This window comes from Desmodus rotundus, chromosome 3 (genome assembly GCF_022682495.2).
Source record: "Desmodus rotundus isolate HL8 chromosome 3, HLdesRot8A.1, whole genome shotgun sequence".
NCBI classification, from domain to species: domain Eukaryota; kingdom Metazoa; phylum Chordata; class Mammalia; order Chiroptera; family Phyllostomidae; genus Desmodus; species Desmodus rotundus.
The window spans coordinates 71,841,784-71,866,568 of NC_071389.1; the positions used below are offsets into that span (position 1 = coordinate 71,841,784).

The 24,785-nt window shown below is 36.0% G+C and overlaps 2 long non-coding RNA genes and 1 other non-coding gene across 4 annotated transcripts in view; 1 reads left to right on the plus strand and 2 right to left on the minus strand.

The window, feature by feature from the left end:
- LOC123480275 (uncharacterized) overlaps positions 1 to 13,361 on the minus strand; it is a 49,620-nt gene extending 36,259 nt beyond the window's left edge. The window contains exons 1-3 of the long non-coding RNA XR_006656195.2: positions 13,265 to 13,361; positions 9,285 to 9,398; positions 6,889 to 7,010 (exon numbers count right to left, since the gene is read on the minus strand). This is a non-coding gene — a long non-coding RNA (uncharacterized lncRNA). The remainder of the gene's footprint in view (positions 1 to 6,888; positions 7,011 to 9,284; positions 9,399 to 13,264) is intronic.
- Positions 13,351 to 24,785, minus strand: part of LOC128780469 (uncharacterized) — a 346,265-nt gene continuing 334,830 nt past the window's right edge. For both annotated transcript variants that reach the window (XR_011650987.1, XR_011650986.1), the window contains one exon: positions 13,351 to 13,384. This is a non-coding gene — a long non-coding RNA (uncharacterized lncRNA). The remainder of the gene's footprint in view (positions 13,385 to 24,785) is intronic.
- On the plus strand, positions 14,919 to 15,108 carry LOC112309434 (U2 spliceosomal RNA). The gene has a single exon (XR_002975242.2). It is a non-coding gene; the product is annotated as a U2 spliceosomal RNA (small nuclear RNA).

A 24,785-nucleotide genomic window follows, 5' to 3' on the forward strand; every position in this document is an offset into this window, starting at 1 on the left:
TGGGAAATGGAGTTACATTTTAAAAATAGATAAATACCTACATGACGATGGTATTTTCCCTAATTCTGCAACTTTGATCTTGAGAAGGAGCTGACTCTGAAGTCCAGAGGATCCAGCACACAGTCAAATAGAAAGGACACATCCTCTCACATGCTTTTTCAGATGCGCTGGGTCTCCCCACCCTTATTGCGAGTCTTTCACCACCAACAACTAACTAGCCACAATTACCAATACCTGGTCGTGCTCAGCATCAGTTCAGATGCTGGGGGAGAAGGCCAAACACAGCACTGGAGCCCACAAGCTGGGAGAACAAGCTGACAGTCCCTGACAATTTCTGTCTGGGCCAGGATCTGGACCAGGAGGCAGGGCAAAACGCCCATCTGCTGTCCATCTGCCATCCTGCCCCATCAAAAAAGGTTATATCATGAGCCATAGACAGATGGGCACTGAAAAGATCTATTAAGGAAAAAAAGGGGGTCTGAGACGATTAGAATTATGACCTTTGATTCAACAGAGAAATCCCAATAGTAATTAAAAATCATGAATAATTTCAAGGTCTTTGCCAACATTGAAAACAGATAAATAAAATGATGTTTGTATTCTATATGCTAAGTATATATTGCACTGGGTATATAAACCTAGAAGTAAAGATGAGTTAAGGCTAGATATGCATATGTGTGTGTATATATATATACATATATATACACATACATATATGTGTATGTTTGCATGCATATAAATATCCTCACTTGAAGTTGTTTTTCTCAATGATACATCAGTTAAGTATAACAATGTGATTAAATGAATAGAACAGAAATCTTTTCTAGTTTTTTTGATAGTGTGCATTTTCATCAAAAGCCTACCCTATATAAACAGGAAACTGGGACAAGTCAGCTCATGTATTAAACAAAAGACTTAAGACATAAAAGGAATAGTAAACTCCTGAGCTAAACTTAAGTGTTGTTATGTTTCCATAGCAAAAACAATGTTTGCAAGGCAAATAAGCACCCTAGACAAAAGGCAGTCATTCGGTTCACTCAGCATATGACATGCACCTACCACGCACCAGGCGAAGTGCTAGGTGCTACAGACGCAAAAACAAGTAAGACACAGGTGGTGTTTGTCTCCAAGGAGCTTTCAGTCCCATGGGGAGAGATAGACGCGTAAGTTGCTTATTCTATAGGACAGGGAAAAGCACAGTGGGGAAAAGTTATGGAACCCTGTGGTTTAGCTTTGGGGGTGAAATAGTCATATAAGCTTGGAAAAACTGAGAATTTTGTACTTGTAGTAGGTTTTAATTTTGTATGCTTCTAATAGATTTACAAATTTTAATTTTTCTCTACAGTTTGTACAGGAGAATTGAATAAGGACAGTCCTTTTTCTGAAAAAGGAATATTCTTCCAAAAAATGTTAAAATTTTTAAGTGTAACTTTCATATCTTAGGACCATTTTTTCTTTTTATAGCAAAATGTTGTCTAAAAGTTAATATGAAAAAGAAATTTAATACACATATTGCTATATTCAAAATAACTTAAAATGAACTTATCTAATATGAAAAATGTGAACTATATCCATAAAATGCATGTATAAGAAAGTTCTAAGTGTCTTTATTCATAATAGCTCCAAAACAGAAGCAAGACAGCAAGAGAAAAATGAATAACCAAACTGGAGTGTATTGGTAAAAGGTAATACTCCTAAACAGTGGGAAAGAACTACCGACATACACAGCACATAGATCTCACAACATTATGTAAAAGAGCACACACTGTGGGATCCTGTTTACGGAAAGTTTAAGAACAAGCAACTAATCTGTGTGAGCAAAAGTCAAAAGTGATCAGGCCCAGCTGGGGGATGGAGGGTGTTGAGAGGAAAGGGTATGAAAGAAGTTTCAGGGTGACTTGTAGGAATGTTCTGTATCTCAGGTTTCATATGATTATTTAAAGTGCATTTGTGAAAAGCCACTGAGTTTTATACATGAAATTTACGCATTTTATTGAATGCAATTTATATCTCAATTTTTAAACTGTGAAACATTGAAGTAATTTGATACAATGAAAGAGATTAATCAGTTATTTTAAAATCTTGTTGCCCTGTAACAAAATGTCGAAATAGTGCATCATTTTACAAATAACAAAAAAAGTTCACAGAATTGCTATTTTTGTACCCACAATTTCAAAAGATAAATAATAATAAATGCTTGGAAAGTGCTCATTAGGGAATTCTTTCACCTCAAATGCAATGTGCTCCTTATCTGGACTATATTTAAATAACTCGATCAAATTCAAGGTCAGAAGGGTATCTTAAACATATGGAAAATCTTATGCTTTATCACATGTCTATACATCCTTTATTTTTTAAAACAATTTAAATTTATTATTACATGAAATGGCCTGCTCTCATTCTGTATTTCCTTGAATCACCTAAGCATTCCAAACAAAAGGAGAACTACACATTACATGCTTCACATCAGCTTATGATTATTACTGTACTATTTTCAAAATGCACATCAGACACAGTAATATATCCTTTAATTTTTGTATTTTATCATTATATAAACACACCTTCATAAGGAAATTGCCGCTGACCTGCTATATGCAATTCACAACAGGAAGTATTGTCACCAATGTTAATTCTTGAAATTTTTATTTTTAACTAAAATGTATGTATTTAAGGTCCTGACCGGGTAGCTAGTTAGCTAGGAGCATTGTCCTGGTACTTCAAGGTTGTGTGTTTGATCCCCAGTCAGGGCACAAAAAAGAATCAACCAGTAACTGTGTAAACAAGTAGAATAACAAATCATTGTTTCCCTGTCTGTTTCTCTCCCTTCTATTCTCTCTCTCTCAAAATAAAAATATAAATTTTTATATATATATACATATATATATCACCATAAAGAATCAGTCCTACGGGGCATAAACACTATTGAAACATTAGTTGTATGTTACAAAATTAATACCACTTTAAATTGTATACAGCTTGATTCTGATGCCTCCAAGCAGTTCACATATATAAGCAATTTTATCTTTAATAACTCAGTGGAGGAAGAAAATGTAGTATTGCCTTCCATGTCCTTGAAATAATGATAAGGGCAAAGAATGTGGAATCTAAAGTATCACAGTAACTATTTTCTTAAATGGTGTGTGTGTGTGTATGTGTGTGTGCATGCGTAAAATGGACACAATTTGACAGTAACTCTTGCTCTTCTCTGCACAATTTGCACATGAAGAGAGAACCTTCTTTGTTGTCACAATGGTTTGGCTAATTTCATAAGAAAAGATTCTATGCCTTGTCATACAGTTAATTTTTGTCTGAGGGAAACAACTCCGTATGGGTTCTGGTTCAGTAACAGTGGGGGTAAGCCCATTATAATTCATTCCACATGCGATTACAACTAAAAACTTTGAATTATACAATTATATACATACACAGACATATATATATATATATGCACATATATATCAACCACCTGAGAACTCTCAAAATCAGGCAGATTCTGTAAGAGTCAAAACTTGCAAAAGTAACCTGTATTGTGATATTTCCAATTTTATTTATTTATTTTTTTGTTTTCTCTTACACAGTATGACCCCAACAGTAGACCCCAGTACAAAGCGGTGAAGCAATGGCAAACGCAGAAGCTGGTAAACTCCATTTTTCTGACAAGATGAACCAGAAATAAAAAATTCTGCAGGCCAGAGAGCTTGGGGTGAGTCTCGGAGATTAGAGAATGAGAAAGGATCCCTTCGGTCTGTGAATGAACAAGTATCACTCTAATTCCTGAGCTAAGCATGAACGAAGTAGCCTCAGACGAAGATATCAAAGGCTCTGGGAACTGAACAGAGATTTTAGCCTTTTGCACAAGGTTCATTCTAAGTCCAAATCGCACATGGGCCAGAAACACATAAACCAATATAGTGTAGACTCCAGAAAACTAAACTGATCTGAGCCAGCTCCCTAAGAAGCTGAGACACAACTTACACTCTGAATCTGAATGGCTTGATTGCCTGTTAAAATAAACATCATCATCTCCAGGTGAGTATTACAGGATATAATTGTAATAGACTCTATATAACAGAATATTCATAGTATTGAATGCAATCTAAAATAACTCAACATTTCCATTTTTAATTTTTTGAGGTATCTCCATACTGCTTTCCACAGTGGCTGCACCAGTCTGCATTCCCATCAAAAGTGCAAAAGGGTTCCTGTTTCTCCACATCGCCGCCAGCACTTGTTGTTTATTGATTTATCGATGATATCCATTCTGACAAGAGTGAGGTGATATCTCATTGTGGTTTTAATTTGCATTTCTCTGATGACTAGTGATGTTGAGCACCTTTTCATATGTCTATTGGCCATATGTAAGCTTCTTTGGAGAAGTTTCTATTCAGGTCCTTTGCCCATTTTTTAATTGGACTGTTTGGTTTTTTTGATGTTGACTTCTATAAGTTCTTTATAAGTTTTGGGTATTAACCCTTTATCAGATGTATTGGCAAATATGTTCTCCCATTCTGTGGGCTGTCTTTTAATTTTGTTGATGGTGTCCTCTGCTGTGCAAAAACTTCTTCAACTTCTGAGAGTTTATCTAAAGAAACCTGAAACACTAATTTGAAAGAACATAAGCACCCCTATGTTTATTGCAGCGTTATTTATAATCACTAAGACATGGAGGCAGCCCAAGTGTCCATCAGCAGATGAGTGGATCAAACAGTTGTAGAACATTCACACAATGGAATGTGTTCCACACAGTTGGCCATAAAAACAAAAAAGAAGAAAATTTTACTCTTTGAACAGTATGGATGGACCTGGAGAACATTATGCTAAGTGAAATAAGCCAGTCAGAGAAAGACAAATACCATATGATTTCACTCATATGTAGAATCTAATGAACAAAATAAACAAGCAAAATACAGACATGCTCATAGATAGAGAGCTGGATGCAGCTAAGGGGGTGGGGAATTAGGAGGTGGAGGGATTGAGCAAAAAGGAAAACGAACTCATGGACATGAACAATAGTGTGGTGATTGTGGGGGGCAGGGTGTGTAAGGGGGACAAATGGTAATGGAAAGAGTACAATAAAAATAATCATTTAAAAAATAAAAATAACTAATAATTTAAAAAATAAAATATCCAAAACAATAAAATAAAATTACTAAACATTCAAAGAACCAGTAAAATATGATGAATTAATTCTTTAGGAAAAAAACAAAAAATGGCCTAGGTGACGGCACTATCAAAGACATTTAATCAGCTATTACAATTAAGTTCCACAAATAAAGGAAAACACTCTTGAAGTGAATGAAAATATAAGCATTTTCAACAGAGAAAAATAAATATTAAAAAAGAAATAAAACTTTTGAAAAAGAAAAATACAGTACTTAAAACAGAAAAACTTGCTGGGTGGATTCAAAAGCAGTATAGAAAAAATGAAAGAAATAATCAGGAATCCAATCTGACAAAAAAGAGTGAAAAAAAGGATAAAATAGATCAAAATAGCCTCAGAGACCTACGGAACAATATCCACAGATCTAATACATGTAATTGCAGCACCAAAAGGAGGAGAGCTAGATATTGAGAAGAAAATTTCACTTTTTATTAAAAATTACATATATTTAAAGTGCATACCATAATACTTAGATGTACATACATATACAATGACCAAGATAGACCATATTCTGGTCTATTAACAAAGCTCAATATTAAAAACAATAAAAATATCATAGAGTGTACTATCTGAGCATAATGTAGTTAAATGAGAAAATAATAATAGCATCTAGAAAAATACCAAATATCTGTAAATTAAATAACATACTTCAAAATAATAGATAAAAGACAAATGCACAAGATAATTAAAAATTATTTTGACCTATATAACAACAAAAATACAACAAGCTCAAAGTTGTGGAGTGAAGCTGAAGAAGGGCTTACAAAGAAAGATATACTTCAAATGCTAATATTGAAAAGAGGAAAGATATAAAATTAATGAGTTAAGATTTCACCCTAAAAAGCTGAAAAAAGGAATAAATTAAACTCCAAAATATTATAAATAGAAAGAAGAAAATAGTAAGTGCAGAAATCAGTGAAAGATAAAAGAGATGGACACCGTCTAATAGCTAGTTACCTGAAAAGATCGACAAAGGGGACAAAGCGCTCACTGGAATGTTCAAGAAAATGAGAGCAAGGACACAAATGAACAATATCAAAATGTAAGTGAGTTATTCCCACAGAATCAGCAGACTTTGAAAGGATAATAAGGTAATGCAACGACATTACACTAAAATAAGTGACAAGTACATAAAATTGACAATTTTCTTGAAAAGTACAAGTTACCAAAGTTGACACAAGGAAAACAGAAAGATGGAATATATACATACAATTAAATTATCTAATACTTTTCCTAAAATAAAACCCTAGGTCCAGATATTTTTACCAGCGAATCCTGGCAAAAACTTTCAGGAAGAAATAACACTTATTTTATATATATATAAATATTTTTTAAAAATAGAAAAGTTGGGATGACTTCCCAACATTGTTTTGTAAGGCCAGCATAACACTAATACCAAAATCAAAAAATCGTTTTTTACAATATCCTTTTAACCTTCATATAGATGTAAAGATCCTTAAAATATTATCAAATGCTATCTAATTGTGTCTGTGTGGCAGGAGGTGGGAGGGTTGGTGTATGACATTATAAGGAAGGAAGGCTTTTCCTAGGAATGCAAGGTTGGTTTAACCTGCAGAAATCAATGTCATTCGGCATATTGACAGAATAAATAAAAAAATATATCAAAAACTCTTTTTAAAAAAAGCATAAAAAATTCAACACCCCCTGCCTTGGACAATGGGGGCTCCATTGGCTGGAGCATCGTCCCATAACCAAAGGGTGCATACCTGGGTTGTAGGTTCAGTCCTGGTCCAGGTGCCCACGATCCACAGTATGGGTGTGTACAAGAGGCAAACTGATCAATGCTTCTTTCTCACATCAAAGTTTCCCTCTCTCGCTTTTTTTCTCTCTAAAAGCAATGAAAGGAAAAAATGTCCTTGGGTGGAGGAGAAAAAAAAATCTAACACATCTTCATAATTTAAAAAAATACTAGGAAACTTCTTTAAACTGGTAAAGAACATCTAGGAAAACCAACAACCAAAATCACACTTAAGAATAAAGGATCTAACTAATTATTCCCAAGAGATAAAGAACAAGGCAAGAATACCTGCTTCCAATACTCTTATTTAACATTTTGCTGCAAGACTCAGTTATTGCATTAATGAGAGAAATGTGTAACAGTCAAAAAAGAATTAAAATAGAATTTGCATGCTATATGATTGTTTACCTACAAATATCAAGAAACCCATAAAAATCTACATAGAATATAAAAGATATATTAATGTCAAAAATTGAAAATAATTATTTTCATTTCTTTTACCCTAGTGGGAAAAACAATATACCTAGAAATAAATTTAAGCAAAGATATCTAATACCTCTATATTAAAAACTGCAGAACACTGCTGCCTTACAGAATATATAAACAGATGGAGAGATGCACTATGTCCATGGATGACAATGCTCCTCAAACTGACCTATAGATTCAATGTAATTCCAAACAAAAATCCACCAGGCATTTTTTTGGGGGGGCGGGGGGTCAGGTATTAATCAATAGCATGATTCTGAAATCAATTTGGAAATACAAAAGACCTGAACTGCTAAAAGTTGAAGAATTCCCTCACCTAATTTCAAGATTTACTACAGGGTGGGGTAAAAGTAGGTTTATAGTTGTGAGTACAAGAAACAGAGAGTTTATTCTTGTAATATTTATTATTATATTATTTTTCATATGAACAACTGTAAGCCTTCTTTGCCCCAACCTCTATTTAGCTACAGGAATAAAAAATGTGGGCAATTGGCAAAGATATGGAGATACTGGTCTATGGAACAAAATAGCGTGTCCGGAAATAGACCCATTATAGATGGACAGTTGATTTTTCCAACTGTGTGAAGGAAATTCAATGGGGAAAAGAAAGTCATTTAAACAAATGATACCGGAAATATGATGACCCTAACCTCACACTCAATGCAAAGTACTGACTCAAAATGGATCATATATCTAAATGTACAACATAAAACTTTGAAAAGAAAACACAGGAGAAAACATTTATAATCTTGTGGTGGGAAAAGTTTTTGTAAAAAGAACACACAAAATATTAAAGCTAATAAATCTGATTTTTATCAAAATTTAAAATTTTGCTCTTGGAAAGACAAGATGAAAAAATGAAAAGTCAAGCCATTCATATTCAGGAAGAAAATATTCTCAACATAAATATTAGATGAATGACTTGTATTTAAAATATAAGAAGCACCCTTGCAATTCAATTTTTTGCACCTGATATATATAATGTATATAATATAAAGAAGCTAATATTGTATGTCAAGTATACTTCAATTTAAAAAAGCATGTTAAGTGAAAAAGCCAGGTCCCCAAAAAAAAAGAGTATACACTTAAATTCTATTTATATAAAATTCTAGAAGTAGAAACTAATTAGAGTGAAAAAAATCAAGTCAATTGTTCATGGGGAATGGCGTTGGAAGAGGGAGGGACTACAAAGGGTTTCTGAGGAAAGTTTTGGAGATGATGGAAATATTCTTTATCTTGACTGTGGTGATGGTTTCCCCTGTGTAAAAATGTTAAAATTGAACAAATTATATTTAAATATGTGTACTTCATTGTGCTTCGATTATACCTCAGTAAAGATGTAAAAAAAAAAATGTAATACTCTTAAATAAGTCTATAAAACACAAACACAACACACAATTTAAAAGCTGCCAATACACATTTGGTTGAAGAAAATTTCATTTAGTCTGTTTTATTTCAAAATGTGTTTTTTTCTTTTTAAAGATAAAAAGAAAATAATGTTTGAATATATGATGTTATATTTCATTGCACTGTTGCAGAAATCCTACTATTCCAAAAGGTAATGCTGTCCAATGTTGCTTTATACACTTTTATTCAACCACGTCCCCATGGAACACCTACAGTTGAAAAGTCAGTCGTCATTTATTACATATACGGAGTATCACACTTAAGAATAATCTATTAGAAGATCCAGAATAGCAATGAGCATATGAATAAAAATGATCAATTTTACCAAAGGACCACTTCCATATAGACAGATTTTTACCTACACATGATTTTTTTTTTATGGTTATAAATGTAACACAGAACTGTAATATACTTCTTATAATCCAGAACACAGAGTTTCTATGTAAAAATATGCATGTAATATTTACACACCTTAATAAGGAAATATCGTCAGCAAAAGCTTTGCATTCCTATGGCACATTTGTCCCCGACGTGGTATTCATAGGTATTGCGTGAAGGTAATTGTGACGGGGCACTTACGCTAACCTGCAGGTCAGGAAAAGATTACTGTAAGCATGGCTTGGCTTCTATTTTCTCTAGGCTTCGATTTTCTCACCAATGAAATGAGGAGGTTGGGCTTGATTATCTTTTAACTCTATTTCAACTTTGAAATTTGCTTTATTTCTATCTTCGCACTAATAAGGAAAGCAGGATCAAAGGGTGATGCTGAGAAAGTTGATGGGAGCTGTACAAAGTCAGTTAAGGCCAGATGTGGGATTAGGGTCTCCATCACCCCACACCCAGCTCTGCCCATTCCCCCTGGCACACACTGCTCTGGAGCCCACGTGACCATCTTCTCAATAGGGCGCAGGCGTATTGTCCGCACACAGCTGAAGTTCGGCTTGGATACATGAAGAAACAAAACACTCAAGGGTATGGGCTTATGACTCTATGATACTTATTTCTGTATTTAAAATTCCCAGTACATGCATGCATGCAGATGAAGAAATCCTCGAGAAAGTAGATTTCTCTTATAACTGATTTCATATTATCAATAGTATTTATCTTTTATGAATATTTAATAAAGGCATGCTCAATAACCTGACTACTAGCATCCTTTCCTTCAAGAATAATTTTTTGTTTTACAAAAGGTCAGTGTTTTAAGAAACTGGAGATGAGCCATGGGGTACGAAGCACAGCTGAAGTTGCGTGCCCCTGCTTACCTCTCCCCGAGGGGCCCTGGGTGTTCGGATCTAGAAACTGGGGCAGCAACACAGAAGGAGTATGAGCTGTAGGTTTAGAGCCACCTGAGAGTTGTTCAACAACTTTAGATCTGGAAGAATTAGATTTCAATGCCTTCACTTGCTAAACAAGGTCATTATTTCTACCAGTGAAGGCTAGAACAGAAAATTAGCCTTCTCCCCCCCAACTATTCTATGATGAAAAGTTTCACATACACAGTAGAGAGAAATACATAGTGAAAGCCCATTTCTCTCCACCTAGATTCTATAATTAATGTTTGATCACATTGCTTTTTATCAGTTACCTATGCATCTTTCCACTCCTCTATTCTTTCATCAATCTACTTTAATTGATTTTTTAAGCTATTGATTTTAGAGAGAGGAAAAAACACATCAATTTGTTGTTCCACCTATTTATGCACTCACTGGTTGATTCCTGTAGCTTGTCCTGACCAGGGATCAAACTCACACCTTGGCCTATCAGGATGACACTCTAGCCAACTGAGCTACCCGGCCAGGGCTGTTTTATTTTTTATCCATTTCAAAGGTAGTTGCAAATGTCAATATACTTTCACACTAAACACTTCTGCATGCATGAAACAGACATCAAAATCTTTACAGTGTTTCATTAGCAAAATTAACATACAATGAAATACATTAAATGTACCACTCAGGAAACTTTGACAAACCTGTATGCCTGTATAACACAAACCTCCATCAAGATAAAAAGCATTTTCATGAGTCCCTCCTGCCCTTTCCTGGTTAATCACTGCCCCTGTCCCTGCTGTTCTGATATATTGTTTATCATAAATTAGTTTTGCCTGTTCAAGAACTTGTTATAAATGGAATCATAAGGTTTTTTATGTAGCATAAAGGTTTTCGGGATTCATCTATGTTGTATGAATCAGTAGTTTTTCTATTCTATGGCTGAAAAGTATTTCATTTGTGAACCTCACAATTTATCTTCTCCCCTTTGCATACCTCAGCTACATCCAAAAATGGCTATTCTAGCTAAAGGTGCTATGAACATTCCTGTGTAAGTCTTTTTATGGACATGTTTTTATTTTTCTTGTAAAAATACAAGGGGTGAAACTGTAGGTCCCAGGGCACGTACATGTTTAGTTTTATAAGAAATCAACAGAGTTTTGTCCAAAGTGGCTGCATAATTGAACACGCCCTCTAAAAATGTGAAAGTTAGTGTTTCTCCACATGCTCACCAACATTTGCTATTAGTCGCAGTAAATTGAGCCATTCCAATGACTGTATCTCAGGTGGTTTAAATTGCAATTTCCTAATGCTTAATGATGCTAAGAATTTTCCCCATGCATTTATTATCCATTTGTCCATCCTCCTTGGTGAAGTAGCTGAGCAAGTTTCTGCCCTGTTTTTGTACTGAATTATTTGTCATTTTATTAATGAGTTCTAGAAGTGCTTTTATATGTTCTGGAAAACAATCCTTTGACAGATATGTGTTTTATAAATGTCTTACAATGTCTTTTGATTAGCTCAAGTTTCCAATTTTATTAAGTCTAATGTATCAGTTTTTATGATTTTTTCTTTCTGTGGCCAAAGAAACCTTTACTTACCCCCAAATCACAAGATATTTTGCTGTTTTCTTTCAGAAATTTTATAATACTAGCTTTTATTGTTAGGTCTATGATTCATTTTAAAGTAATTTTTGTGAATGGTGTAAGGTAGGGAGTGCTATTCTAGTTTTTTGCAACCTCATTTCTAAAACTAGTTTCCTCTCCCCACTAGACTGCTTTGGAAACATTTTCTATGTTGGAAAACAGTTGACTATATGAATATGGGTCTATTTCTGGGCTCAATTGTGTTCCACTGATCTTTGTTTCTTTTCATGAATATAACACAAAGTCTTGATTACTGTAGTTTTATATTAAGTCATGAAGTCAGACTTTGTTTTTCAAACAAACAAAAAAGTCTGCTGGGACTTTGGTTTGGATTACATTGATTCTATATATCAATCTGGAAATAACTAATATGTCAACATTATTGAGATTTCTTAAACAATACACATGGAATCTCTTCCTATATATGTAGGTCTTCTTTAATTACTTTAAGCAATGTTTTATAGTTTTCAGTATAGATATTTTACATATGTTTTGCTACAGTTATTCCTATGTATTTTATGTTTAATCATGCTTACAAGTGGAATTTTCAAAATTATTTTTCCAATTCTTTATACTAACATGTAAAAAAATTAAGTTGTATGTTCACACTCTATCCTGCAACCCCGTTAAATTCATTTATTAGTCCTGATAGTTGTTTTATAGACTCTTCAGAGTATTTTGTGAAATCAACCAAGTCATCAGTAAACAGGAAGAGTTCTACTGCATCCTTTTCAATCTATATTTCTTTCATTTCGTTTTCTTGTCTTATTTTACTAGCTAGGACCTCTAAATCAATAACTATGAAAAAAGATACAGTAGACATCTTTGCATAGTTATCAATATTAAGGTGAAAACATTCAGCATTTCACCTTTAAGTATAGGAGCTGTAGATTTTTCAGAGTCAATTTCTCTCTTTAGAGTTCCTTAGCATTCCTACTTTGCTTCAAGTTTTTACTAAATGGGTGTTCCATTTTGTCAAATGATTTTTCTACATTTACTTAAATAATCATGTAATTTCTTCTCTATTCTGTGGTGAATTACATAGATTAATTTTCAAATACTTAACTTTGTATTCCAGTGATAAGCCCAACTTGTTTGTGGTATATTATCACTTTTATACATTCCTGCATCCTATTCATAGTATTTTGTTAAGGCCTCTACTTCTAAAAAGTTTCTTGTGTGCTTTTGTTTGGCATCAGGATTATGCCACTACCCTAATTCTTAAGAAAAGGAACATTAGACAATAAGGTGGATTACAATTAATATTACCCACAGATTAGAAAGTATTCACTCCATCTTGCTTTTGTTTCAAACATTTGATGGTTCAATTGCACTTACCTTACTTAAAAAGTATGCTAAATAAGTACACAAGTATGACTGGCTCTATTACTGTTTTTAACTGCTACTTTCCCACCACATAAAGGGCATGACAAGATTATTTATAATTTATTTGACAGCCCTGGCCAGTGGCTCAGTTGGTTGGAGCATCATCCCATACACGGAAAGGTTGCGAGTTTGAACCCCCAGTCAGGGCACCTACCTAGGCTGCAGGTTCAATCTCCAATCGGGGCTTGTACAGGAGCCAGCAGAGCAATGTTCCTCTCTCATATTGATGTCTCTCTGTCTCTCATTTCTCCTCTCTAAAATCAATAAACATATCCTAGGTGAGGATTTGAAAAACAAATACATAATGTATTAGTGCAGTATTAATTGGGAAAATATGAACCTTATTAAAACTCACATTTGTGCAGCATACACTGCTCCCCCCAAATCTAACATTTTTATTTGATCTGATACTAAAGACAAATAAACATCACAGATCTTTAGGTTCTTTGTAGTTCCCTAGTAACCCAAAAGGTGTAAATCCTACTTGTTTCTCAGGATGTGATATCTCATTTCCTAGTGGGTTTAGAGCAAGAGTGCAAAACGAGCAAGCAAACAAACAAGCAAACACAGGCACACAGTACCAGGCGCACGACAAACTGACTGTGCACTGGTCTGCTATGTATAAAAACAATCTGAGAAAGAGGACACAGGGTTATTGTCCCAACATATATTTTCTGACATTATTTTCTTCATTTGAACTTAATAAGAAAAATAAGAAGAAAAACCAACTAGCTAGCTACATAGTCTTTCTTTTAGCAACTAACTTTATCCACTTATTTTCTCATTCATCTCATAAATGTGAATTTAAAATGCTGCAAATTTCTCAGCACACAGGGTGAGGGGAAAATTAGGTTGACAGGGTACAGTTTTGACAGTGTATCCAGCTGTTTATAACTTTTCATTTTTTCCATTAACCTAACTGGTATCAGTATATGTAAAGTTTCAACACTTCCAGCTAGGAAATGCTTCACGGAAGAAAAATGCTTTCTTTGGAGTTTACAAATGCCATTTGGTCTAATTTTTCAGCAAGGGTTTGTCTAGTTAGATTATGCGATTTTTCCTGGAGAGCAACAGCAAGAGAACGTCTCCCGTGCTGTCAGAAAAGGAGAGTCATATTTTTGTTCCTTGGAAGAAACATATAATGTAACGGGCAAAATGTCAAGTGGGTGGGGAGCCATTAGCCCACATAAAGCTCCAGAGAGATCTCTAGAAAATGGAATTCTGAATAAGACATTGCACCAGTACATTTGGTTTCAAAATATAGTCCAAGAAGGCAGAGCGGGGCTGAGTTTTACGGGTGCAGGACCCACACTAACGGTTTCTGCCCAGACAGCAAGTGACTGTGAGGGTCTGAGGGCTGACCAAAGCCAGGAGTTATTTAGGGAAACCTGAATTTCAAAAACTGGAAATACTAACTGCAAAAAAAAAACCCCAAATGAGCCCAGTGAGTGAAGGCAGGATCCACATTGAGAATGCAGGCATCTATGTTAGGAGCTGGGTCAGGATGGGCACCCAGGATGACTTCTGCATTTTCCTCTGCCTGAACTTCTCATCTCTCAGATAGGTGTGTCCCTGAGAAGTGTCAGAAAGGCTTGAAAAGATAAAAGCAAGACTTAAGCCAAGATTCAATTCTTAACTATAAATTTCACTTTAGAGCAACTACCTGCCTACAATTTTATATTCTTTTACTAATTTATTTAGTACATACTTTTTGAGCAGCTCAAAGCCACCTTTTTTTCTATAGATGACCTCTATTTTAGGTAAGCCTGATATTTTAAAAAATCTATGTTTAAAAACTACTAAGTTTTATCGCTTCCCGGCCTTTTGGCTAAGATCAAGTGTAGTATCTGTTCTTATCAGTTTAAAAACTACTAAGTTTTAAGCTAATAATACCCCAATGATGTCATTTTTACCAGGACTTACTGGAGGACAGAGGTTCAGATCTCATCTTCCGTATTTTGCTATCTTAGAGACTTGGACATGTGGGCCAAAGCTTATTTTCATGGCTGATACACAAGGTCTGTCCAGAAGGTACTCAGCCATGCAATATGAAAAATAGCGATATTAAAGAAGATGCAAGAAACATTGTACATAGGACAGTGATGCCTCAGTCCCCTTCAGAGTAGGCACCTTGGGACCCCACACTGTTCTCCTAGTTGCTATCAGCTGCCCCATCATATTTTCCTGAATCACAATGACAGTATAAAATCTCTTCCCTTTCAAAGGTGATTTTAGTTTTGGGAAAAGCCATAATTCACAGGACACTAAATCTGGGCTGTAGGGGGGCTGAGTCACCTGGGTGATGTGATGTTTTGCCAAAAAACTCTACATGTGATGCATGAGCTGGTGCATTGTTTTGATGAAGCTGCCAATCACCAGTTGTCCATCTGGATTATCTGAATAGCTTTCATGGAGGAATGTTCAAGCTTAACACAAAATTTGATGCAGATTTGGAGCTCTACTCACTCAATCATTTTGAATGCCACAGCCACACAGTACATATGCTCACTCAGTGGTGTCTACTGCCCACATTAACTAGTATGGTGAAGTCATCATTGTTCATACATGCACATTCCAGTCTGCTCTCCTTGGCTGCCAGGTTACATCGATGTTGCACAAACCATTCTCTTTACATTAACAATGGCTGAGCTTTGTCCACAGACTTCATATATGTAAATTACAGAGAAAGGCAAACTAGTGGGGTTGATTTGACATTTACTCATTACAACACAGGTGTGCAGAAACTAATTTTTTTTAAATTGTGTTTCCTATCACATAACTGCTCAAAAGTCTTTATTCTTATTTGTGGTAAACAAAGCAAAACAAAATAAATTTTTAAGGTTGTTTACTTGCTACATCTCAGGTTCTTCATTAAATAACAGTGTGGGGTAAATGTTTACTCCTTCTGGTTTTTCTCTCCCTTCTCCTCACAGACTGGCCTCTCCTCAAAAACTTGTTTACATAATATTGGGGTGGTGGGGGAGGAGCATCTGCCTCCATTGGTGAGTGCCCTTCCTGGGTGGGCTGCTACACCCTGAGGAAGTCAAAGCTAATCCAGCCTGCTCCTTGGGCTTTGGTCTTTCCTTTCACTATGCCTGTTGTGAAGTGTTTGGGGTAGTCCTCTCAGTGTGGGCATGGGACAGTGATTGCTTCTATCTTCCCTGACTGACCAGACTCTTCAGCTCAGCTCTCGCCCCTCACTCTGATCTCAGACACTTGGCTGTGTGCAGTGCTGGAGCCCCAGGTGGACAGGGGTGGTCTCTGCCAGATTTCCCTTGCTCTGCATTTCTGGGACCCCTGGAACATGGGCCGACTCCTACTTACAAGCTCAGGTCAGTATCTCTGCCCACTACTATGTCTCAGTGGCCTGGTTTTGCCTGAACACAACTGAGCAAGATAGAAATGTTCACGTGCACACCTCAAAGATACCCAGGATGTACACCCTTGCAGAATGCAAATATGGTTGCAGAAACTCAACTAGGAATTTCCCTAGCTCTTTTCACCTCCATCTTCAGATACCATGGCCAATGCTCTCTGTGAGAAGCCCTGTGAATGCCACTGTGGCCATTCCCACAATGGCATGGGAACCCTCATGCTGATAGAGCCAAAACGGCAGACTCAGGCAAAGCGACGGAGGATGCTGCTTTCCTGGTGTCACAGGCTACGGGAGGAGCCTGTCCTGGTGCTGCAAGCTTCCCACTGTCTCAGAGTTTTCAAACAGCTCTGTAGGTTTTTATTTATAGCCTTTACGCTGTTTCCCCAAACTCTCAAATTCTGTGATCTCACATATCCATTAAAAATAACTGCAAAATGCAGGTGTTTTTGCAGTTTGCATAAAATTCTTTGTTTCTTAAGCAAATTCCAGTTAATTTTGTCAAGGGCAGGATCAGTTTCAGCAAATGTCTAGATATTTAAATTGTGCAGGATGAGTATTACTAAGCTGTATTTACATTGGGCCTTTACAGGTCTCCACCTCTGAGTTCGGTTTCACATTGAAATGACTGGCAGAGCACATAGGAGAGTCCCCTCACATACGGAAAAGGTACAAACCAAATGACCTGGAATCAGCAGCTTAGCTGTGGGGGGTGGGGATGGGAGATGGCCAAGGATGTTGACTTTTGCTATTTTTATGTTTATAACCAGCTGTCTATAAGCATATGAGGAACTTGGGAAATAAGATTTAGGAAAAGAGAAACACACTGAATATTAGGTCTTCCTTGTATCACGCATTGTTGTTCATCACTGCCGACGAATCCAGGGGCAGCAGATAAGGACTTGGACCCCATATTTCAGACATGGTCCATATCTCTAATCTTTCAAGGAAAAAGTAAACTAATTTCACAGACTAGCTTAAAAATTATTGTTAGGTTATCCGTGTTGATTTTGAACAGGCTGAGTTCTGAACCTTCTCCAACGCCTACCTATGTGCCAGTACTGTCCAGTACGGCAGCCACCAGCCACACACGGCCATGGAGAGTTCAGCACATGGCTAGTCCCAACTGTGATGATATTTTGGTTACACTGGTTTAAACAAAACATGGTTCATGTTCGTTTAACTTGTTTCTCCTCACATTTTTATGTGGATACTAGAATTTTCAACTTCTTGAGGTGGTTTGCATTAAAGGTCCATGCCACATTTTTCTGGACAGCAATGGGATAACCAATCAGAAGAGAGAGTGGTGAAGAAAGGCCTTAGAGCAAGCAGGCACAGAACAATTCCTACAAGGAATTACTACAGAACCATCCTTGTCCCAGATATCACAGTCCTCAAAGTGACAGAGAACCTATGTACCGCTGAGTGTGCTTTTAGTAGATGAGTCTTTCGAAATCATCAACAAACATGTACTAAATTATATCCATACCTTTGAGGCAATAACAAATGAGTTGTACAGAGATGGGGTGTGCATATAAATTATCAATTGATGGTAGCTGGTATTGGGTGTGATATAGGGATAAGTGTTATTGTCACGATCATCAACCCCCTCCCAGCTACTATTCAAAACTACTTAGCAAATGGTCTATTGCAGTGATTGCCAAGCAATGGCATGCAAATCAAATCCCGTCATCACCTGTTTTCTAAAATAAAGTTTTCCTGGAACACAGCCATGGCTATGTGTTTACATACTGTCCATGGCTGCATTTGTACTATATTTTTTAAAAAGTCTATGGTCAACCCTAAAATAAAGAGCGGTCCTTTTAAATTAGATGTCTTTCCTCTGCTTAAAATTCTGCAATGGCTTTCCAGCTTGCTTAGAAGGAGCAAAGAGAGTAAAACCAGAGTCCCTCCCACTTCCATGACCTAATAGCAATCAGCAACTTGCTGTTCTTGCAGCTACTAGAATGTACCAAACAAACTCTGGCATCAAGCCTACTGCCCCCTCCTCCCACCCAAGAGGTTCTGAACCTAAGGATCAAGTCTCCTCCCTCACCTCCCTCAGGTTGTGTGCTTATGTCACTGGATACAAAATAGTCACCTCCTTCTCTTTCCTGCTTTATATTTCTGTACAGCATTATCATTCACCAACCTACCATATCTCACTTCAGTGTTACTCTTTTTCTTCCAACTAGAAAGAAGCTCCAAAAGGTCAGAATTTTTGTGTTTTCTTACTGTTATGTTCTTGCATCTATAAAGGCCCGTATATATGTAAAAACATGATTGGGGTATCCATTATTATTTTAACTGCATATTGTATAATAAAATATAGGCAAGATGTGATTCCTGCCCTAAGTGGTAAGAAATACAAATGAAATAATTTAAAATATATGCATTGACATAAAGTAATAGAAAATGGAAGTAACTATATATCCTTCTTTTCTTCTCTTCCCTTCTTCCTTCCTATCCCTATGCATCTGTCCATCAACTTAACCATATACCTACCTACCCAGTAGCAAAAACACTTATAACAAAGAAAGCATGATGGTCTGAGAAAAGTAGCCAGCTCCAGCTGTGTTGAAATGCTTTTCAGAAATGTGTTGTACAAACAGGAGCAAAACAATTGTCCATGCTAAGAAATGGAGGAAGAAAGATGATTCAGAATTTATGATGGCCCAAATCAATGGTTTTCAAACTTGGTTCAGCAAATATTTTTTTTCTATAAGGAATTTCATAGAACTCTAATACACAATTTTTTAGCATTGTATTTTTATTTTTTTTAATTTTTAATTGCATTATTTCCATTACCTTTTAGCCCCCTTATACCCTCCTTGCCCCTGCAATAATTGAAAGAGCTGGTAGAAGCCTTCTCTTTCTGAGAAGTTCAGACACACCTTACCTTTCCTTCTTTTGCCTTGTACTTCAAACTCTTTGAAGGTTACCAATGTCTAAAAATGAGATCCTAGGGTTTTTGTCATTTTTATAATTTAAAAGAATTACAAAAAGTTAGAAAAATTAGGAAACTAAGAATTGGGGGCCCTGGCTTGGTAAAATTAAAATACTTTGTCCCAGCACAAACATTATAGGTGATGCAATAGACTTATATACTAATAAAGAGACATCCATTCTCAGCTGAGCTGCATTCCTAGTCTCACCTTAGCCATTTGTCTTTCTTTTTAACTAAATGGAAGCCAAGGTAAATGAAAATGTAGACATCAGCAGCAGTAACCTGATAAAGATCCAGATACCAGTGCTGCTGACAGAGCAGATAGAGAGCCAGGCATGAAAATGAGCTCTTCATTCAGTTCTGACTGTAAGGAAAGCTCCCAGAACAATCCTTACATAGTCTTCCTTCCTGTTCTTCGCTTCCTATTGCTAATATTTAGACATATGCTTCTGACAGACAGAGAGGTCCACTCTCTGTTGAATAGTTTATTTGCTTATCATCATTCGAACCCACTTGAAAAGAGAAGTGATAAATCATTCTTATTACCATCAATCAGAGGAAAAAAGCAATCAGGCAATATATCAATATCATGCAACAAATACTGTGACATAAAGTGATGTGTAGTACCAGGGCATGTTTACCTATAGTTTTGAGGTCTTATATTGTATTGATTGCTTTAATCAAAGAAATCCAAAGACATAGATATAGATTTTTCCACATTTCTATTGTACCTGAACAAATAACTCTATTTTTCTTTATTTAAATGTTTCTCCAGGATTCTTACTGTCTGTGTCACATGCCTTCGGCCAGAGGGTGCTCTAAGAACCAGCAGTGTTAGAGCCAAAACTACACCTTCACCTTGGGCTTTGACCATCAGCAAAGTATTTAAATGTTAATTACCTATGAGCTTAAAGTAATTCTATTGGGTTAAGTAGAGAGAGAGAGTTGTTTTTATCTCTTAAGAGTGAAACTAGGTATGATAGAAATGTAAGTATTACAGCATAATATGGAATACTCAACAGCAACAGAGTGGTTGTCCTACTACCTATACTAGCTGCAGCCTAGTTTCGCACCCTAAGAACCCTAGGCAAATAACTGTACTCTAAATTATCAAGTAACACGCATTTATGTTTTCAGAATCAGTTTGCCAAGAAATAAAACTTATGATTGGTGAGAAACTGACCAACATAATGCCTAATTCTAAATGGTACAATATTTCTTCTTGAGTTTTCTTGAGCCAAAATATACTGACAGCCAAATTTCAAAACTAAAAAACAAATTTAGGGATGGAAACTTAGATATAGTAAGTAGGGCCAATTATTGTTCTCTTTAAATGAAATTGTCAGACTTTGTATATTTTTGTAAAAGGCAAAAGATTTATATGATTTGAAGAGAAACCAGAGTACAGACTTTGTATATTTTTGTAAAGAGCTTTCAAAACAGAAGTAACTCCGTGATGAGCTGATTCAGTTAAGCGCCACTCAGATGCCAGGTTAAGAATCCAAGTCCTAAAACATGGTTCTCCTATTTCACATCAAGATAGCCTTTAAACAAGTCATGGAAATTAGCGTTCAGGAAAAAGTTCAAGAGTACAAACAACTGCCCTCTGTTCTCCAATTCAAGTCCAACTCAACAAAAGCCACATGTACATTTCCCGCCATCTAAGAATGGGTGGCCTTAATGTTCTTAATAAACTATTGTTTCTGACTAATAGTATATAAAATACACATCCAACTACTTCTTCAGGAAATGATCCCATGTCATCATAGGAGTAGAAGATGTGTGGAAAACATTAAGACACAGGTTTGACTGGGTATATTCTTACATCAATACTATCAGAAAGTAAGATTGAAGACATGGAAGAGGAAGAGAAAGATAGGTGGAAGAAGGGGAGGAGAAGAAAGAGGAAGAGGAGGAGAAAAAAATCTTTTGCATATAGGTACGCTATGATTTACACATAAATGCCAATGAGTGATAAAGGTAGTATAATAGTAATGAAATAACTGAAGCTAAAATAATAAAACAGCACTTGTCACACATAATGTTACTCAGCGTTTAAAAAATTACAACATCAAATGCTAGGTACATTTGGGTAAATTTAATCTTGTGATAGATGATGGATGATGGTTCCATGAGTAGAATATGAACATATGCATCAAAAGCAATAGTCTTCATCCGACAATTTGACTTTCTGCATCTCTCGATAAATAAAAAATCCAAAATATAGAAAAAAATTATGTATGCAAAGGGGTTCATCTTAATTTAAAAAAACAAAAACAACTGGCTTAAAACTTCATAATTGTCCTTTCTTTATTCCTAAAAAGCTTCTGCTTTAGAATTTTCTTTCAACTGGGCTTTAAATGCCTTGAGGGCAGCAACCGCATGTTTCTTCCTCTGCTGTTCAGTGCTCTCTATTGATAAGGTAAAAACTCAAATCAGAAGGCCAATGCCAGCTGCTATTGCTTTCATAAGTGCTTAGATTATGAAGCTGGATGGCAATTCTAGATGTCTCTTCAAATACCCATAGGGTATTTTGATTTTATAGTGTAAATCTTTATAATAAATGAATTCCTGGCAGAATGCCAGTGCTTTAAGCTATTGTTTAATGTATTTCAAAACACATGCCCACAAAACGAAAAAATGAGCTCTGAAAAACTGAAATTTTGATTCTTAAGAAATACTAAGGGTTAGAAGGTAGAATGGAAGCTCCCACATTACAACATGAAACAGATGAAAACGTAAAGGAAAGACAAGTAGTGTAGGGGACCAAGTCAGGGGCCCAACAGAAAAGAACTAAGAAAAACATCAAAATAATAAAAGAAAATCCCCCACGGCCATGGGAGATGTAGTTTCCAGATTATTCCAAGTACCACTCAGAATTAATAAGACCCAAACATCATTATGAAATTTGAGAATACCAGGATTTAAAGAGACCCCAAAGGATTAATGAAATAAAACCACACTGAACCTAGAAAGAAAATACAATTTTTTAAGGCTTATATTTCTTCTTCCAATGAGAAAAAAACAAAGATCAAACACTTTAGAGTTAACAAATTGAAAAAGAATGTTATAAGCCATTTTTGAAGCAAACTGAATGTCACATGAGTTGATGAAATGAGGTTGACCCCTTCCACAGACAGGCTTGGGGGTTATGAAATTGCAAGAGAACATAATCAGAGCATCTTAATTGGCCCTATAATGAACATTTGCATAGATATAACATAAACACTGGTTACTGCTTTTCAATTTTTAGTATCAACCTAAATACTTAACATGGGAGATTTTATAATACTTACAGAATAGAATTGTTAACGAGTTTAGTGACATAAAAACAAATGTACATTTTATATGTTAGAGAGTAGAAGGATATAAAGAGCGAAGGAAAAAGATACTATACCAGTAACCCCATCTCTTGAAGTAGATTTTTAAATGACTATTGAACAGTTATCAAAAAAACCAGAAGTACAGTGTTTTGAGTGATACACACATTAAAATTAAAATTTAAAATTTATTGAAGAAAATTATAGGACACAGAGACTTTATGTCAGTCTGGATTGGGATCGGGATTGTGTTTGATTTTCTTAGTTTTACATTTGATTCAAAGTCACTATATTAGTAATTGACAATTAAAAATCAAGCAAAAAGAAAAAAGTCACATGAAATATGTTAGTCGTGTTGATAGAAGGCATTACTAGAAACACATGAAATACCATTTGGGGACACACTGTGCAGAAGACAAACTGTAGCATTTAATTTACAGGCCAGATAAGATCATTTTCATCCTAATAGTATGTCCCACAGTGATTTCCAAGGAACACGAAGGCCCTTTTTGGCATCTGTGCGTCCTCAGAGCATGTCCGTGCTCAACATGCACTCACTCACTTCAAATTAAGAAGAACCCGACGCGATGACTCTGCCAAAGGGACCTCCTCCAAACGCAGCGCGGGTGGGAGGAGAACAAACAGTACTGCCTGCTCAGCTGAAAGAGCTTATTACCCCGTTTTTTTCAAACTCTTTTGTTCTTCAATATAAAATGGTCTTCCTCTGTTTCCATCTACTCACACTTTCGAAGGACTTTTCTTCCGAAGATCCGGGCCCCTTTATATACAGTATCTTGATTGCCCCTGTGTGAGAAATCGTTTTTTGCGACTCCACGAGGAGTGGAGAATGAGTGCCGCTGATCTCGTGACTTGCACGGAAAAACAGGTAAAGAAGTTACGTGGTGACATTACCACTGCGAAGGAGCATCACAGTTCTCATTTTCTGACTTCCCAGACATCCTGATTCTGAGCCACAACAAAGTTATCCCATGGCATTTTAATGGTTACTGCAAGAGTTTACAAATTCAGACAAGAGCAGTTACATACCACCCAGGATACACCGTCACAATGATGTCCAGCATCATACCATGAAACCATTTCTCCAAATGCTTTTCATAAACTTCCCGAGTACACCAGGAACTCACATGAACACGGGAGGAAAGGAAAGTTACACAGGATAAAAACAAGAGAAAAAAATCAGTAATGAAAGTACATACATGTAATTGGAAATAACTTCATATTCAAGTTTCAGGATTTACTACTTGCCTTCTAAAGATTCTGAGGATTAAGAACTCCAAGGGAAAAACAAAACAACAAAACCCAAATGAATAATGGTTTTTCTTTTTTTAAACTTTGGGAGAAGTTTATTGTAAACAGAATTGTAAAGGAGGGAAGCACAAAGGCGGTTGAGAAAACTGCCTGTCAGAAGGCTCTTCACTAATTGGACATGAAGTCACCTTCAATGAGGCGGCCCTGGCTGGCCCTGTCGATCCCAGAGTCAAGAGTGCTCTAGAAGAGTAGGTCCTCCCTGCAAATGAGCCAACTTGCCCACGTAGAAAGCACAGCCTGGGAACTATCCCCAAGAGAATAGAGCTTTGCTTACATTCCTACCAGCAAGCAGACGGGAAGCACTCTCAGCCTGACAAAGGGGCATGCAGAAGCCAAGGCTAAAAGTAGATTGCATTTCTGAGGTTCTCACATTGAAAGAACGGAAACCATATGGGGATTACTTTATTATGTAACTGAAGCCTTCAGGTGGCTTTAAATTAAAAGGAATATTGTCCACCACATCCCTGGGCCTTTCCCCCTCTTTTCCACACCCTCCTCTTCTTTTCAAACTTTACAAGCTCTGTGATTTAGTAGTGGAAATTCCCTAAATATAAATTAAGCATTTTGTCCACCCAAGAAATTCTTTCTGGCACTCAACCAGTAGTTGGGCATTAAAAACTCATTTGACCCTACAAAGAGTAAATTAACAGTTAACGTGTGTATGTGTACTTTGATTTTTCCTTCTTTAGAATTATTCTCCATTATG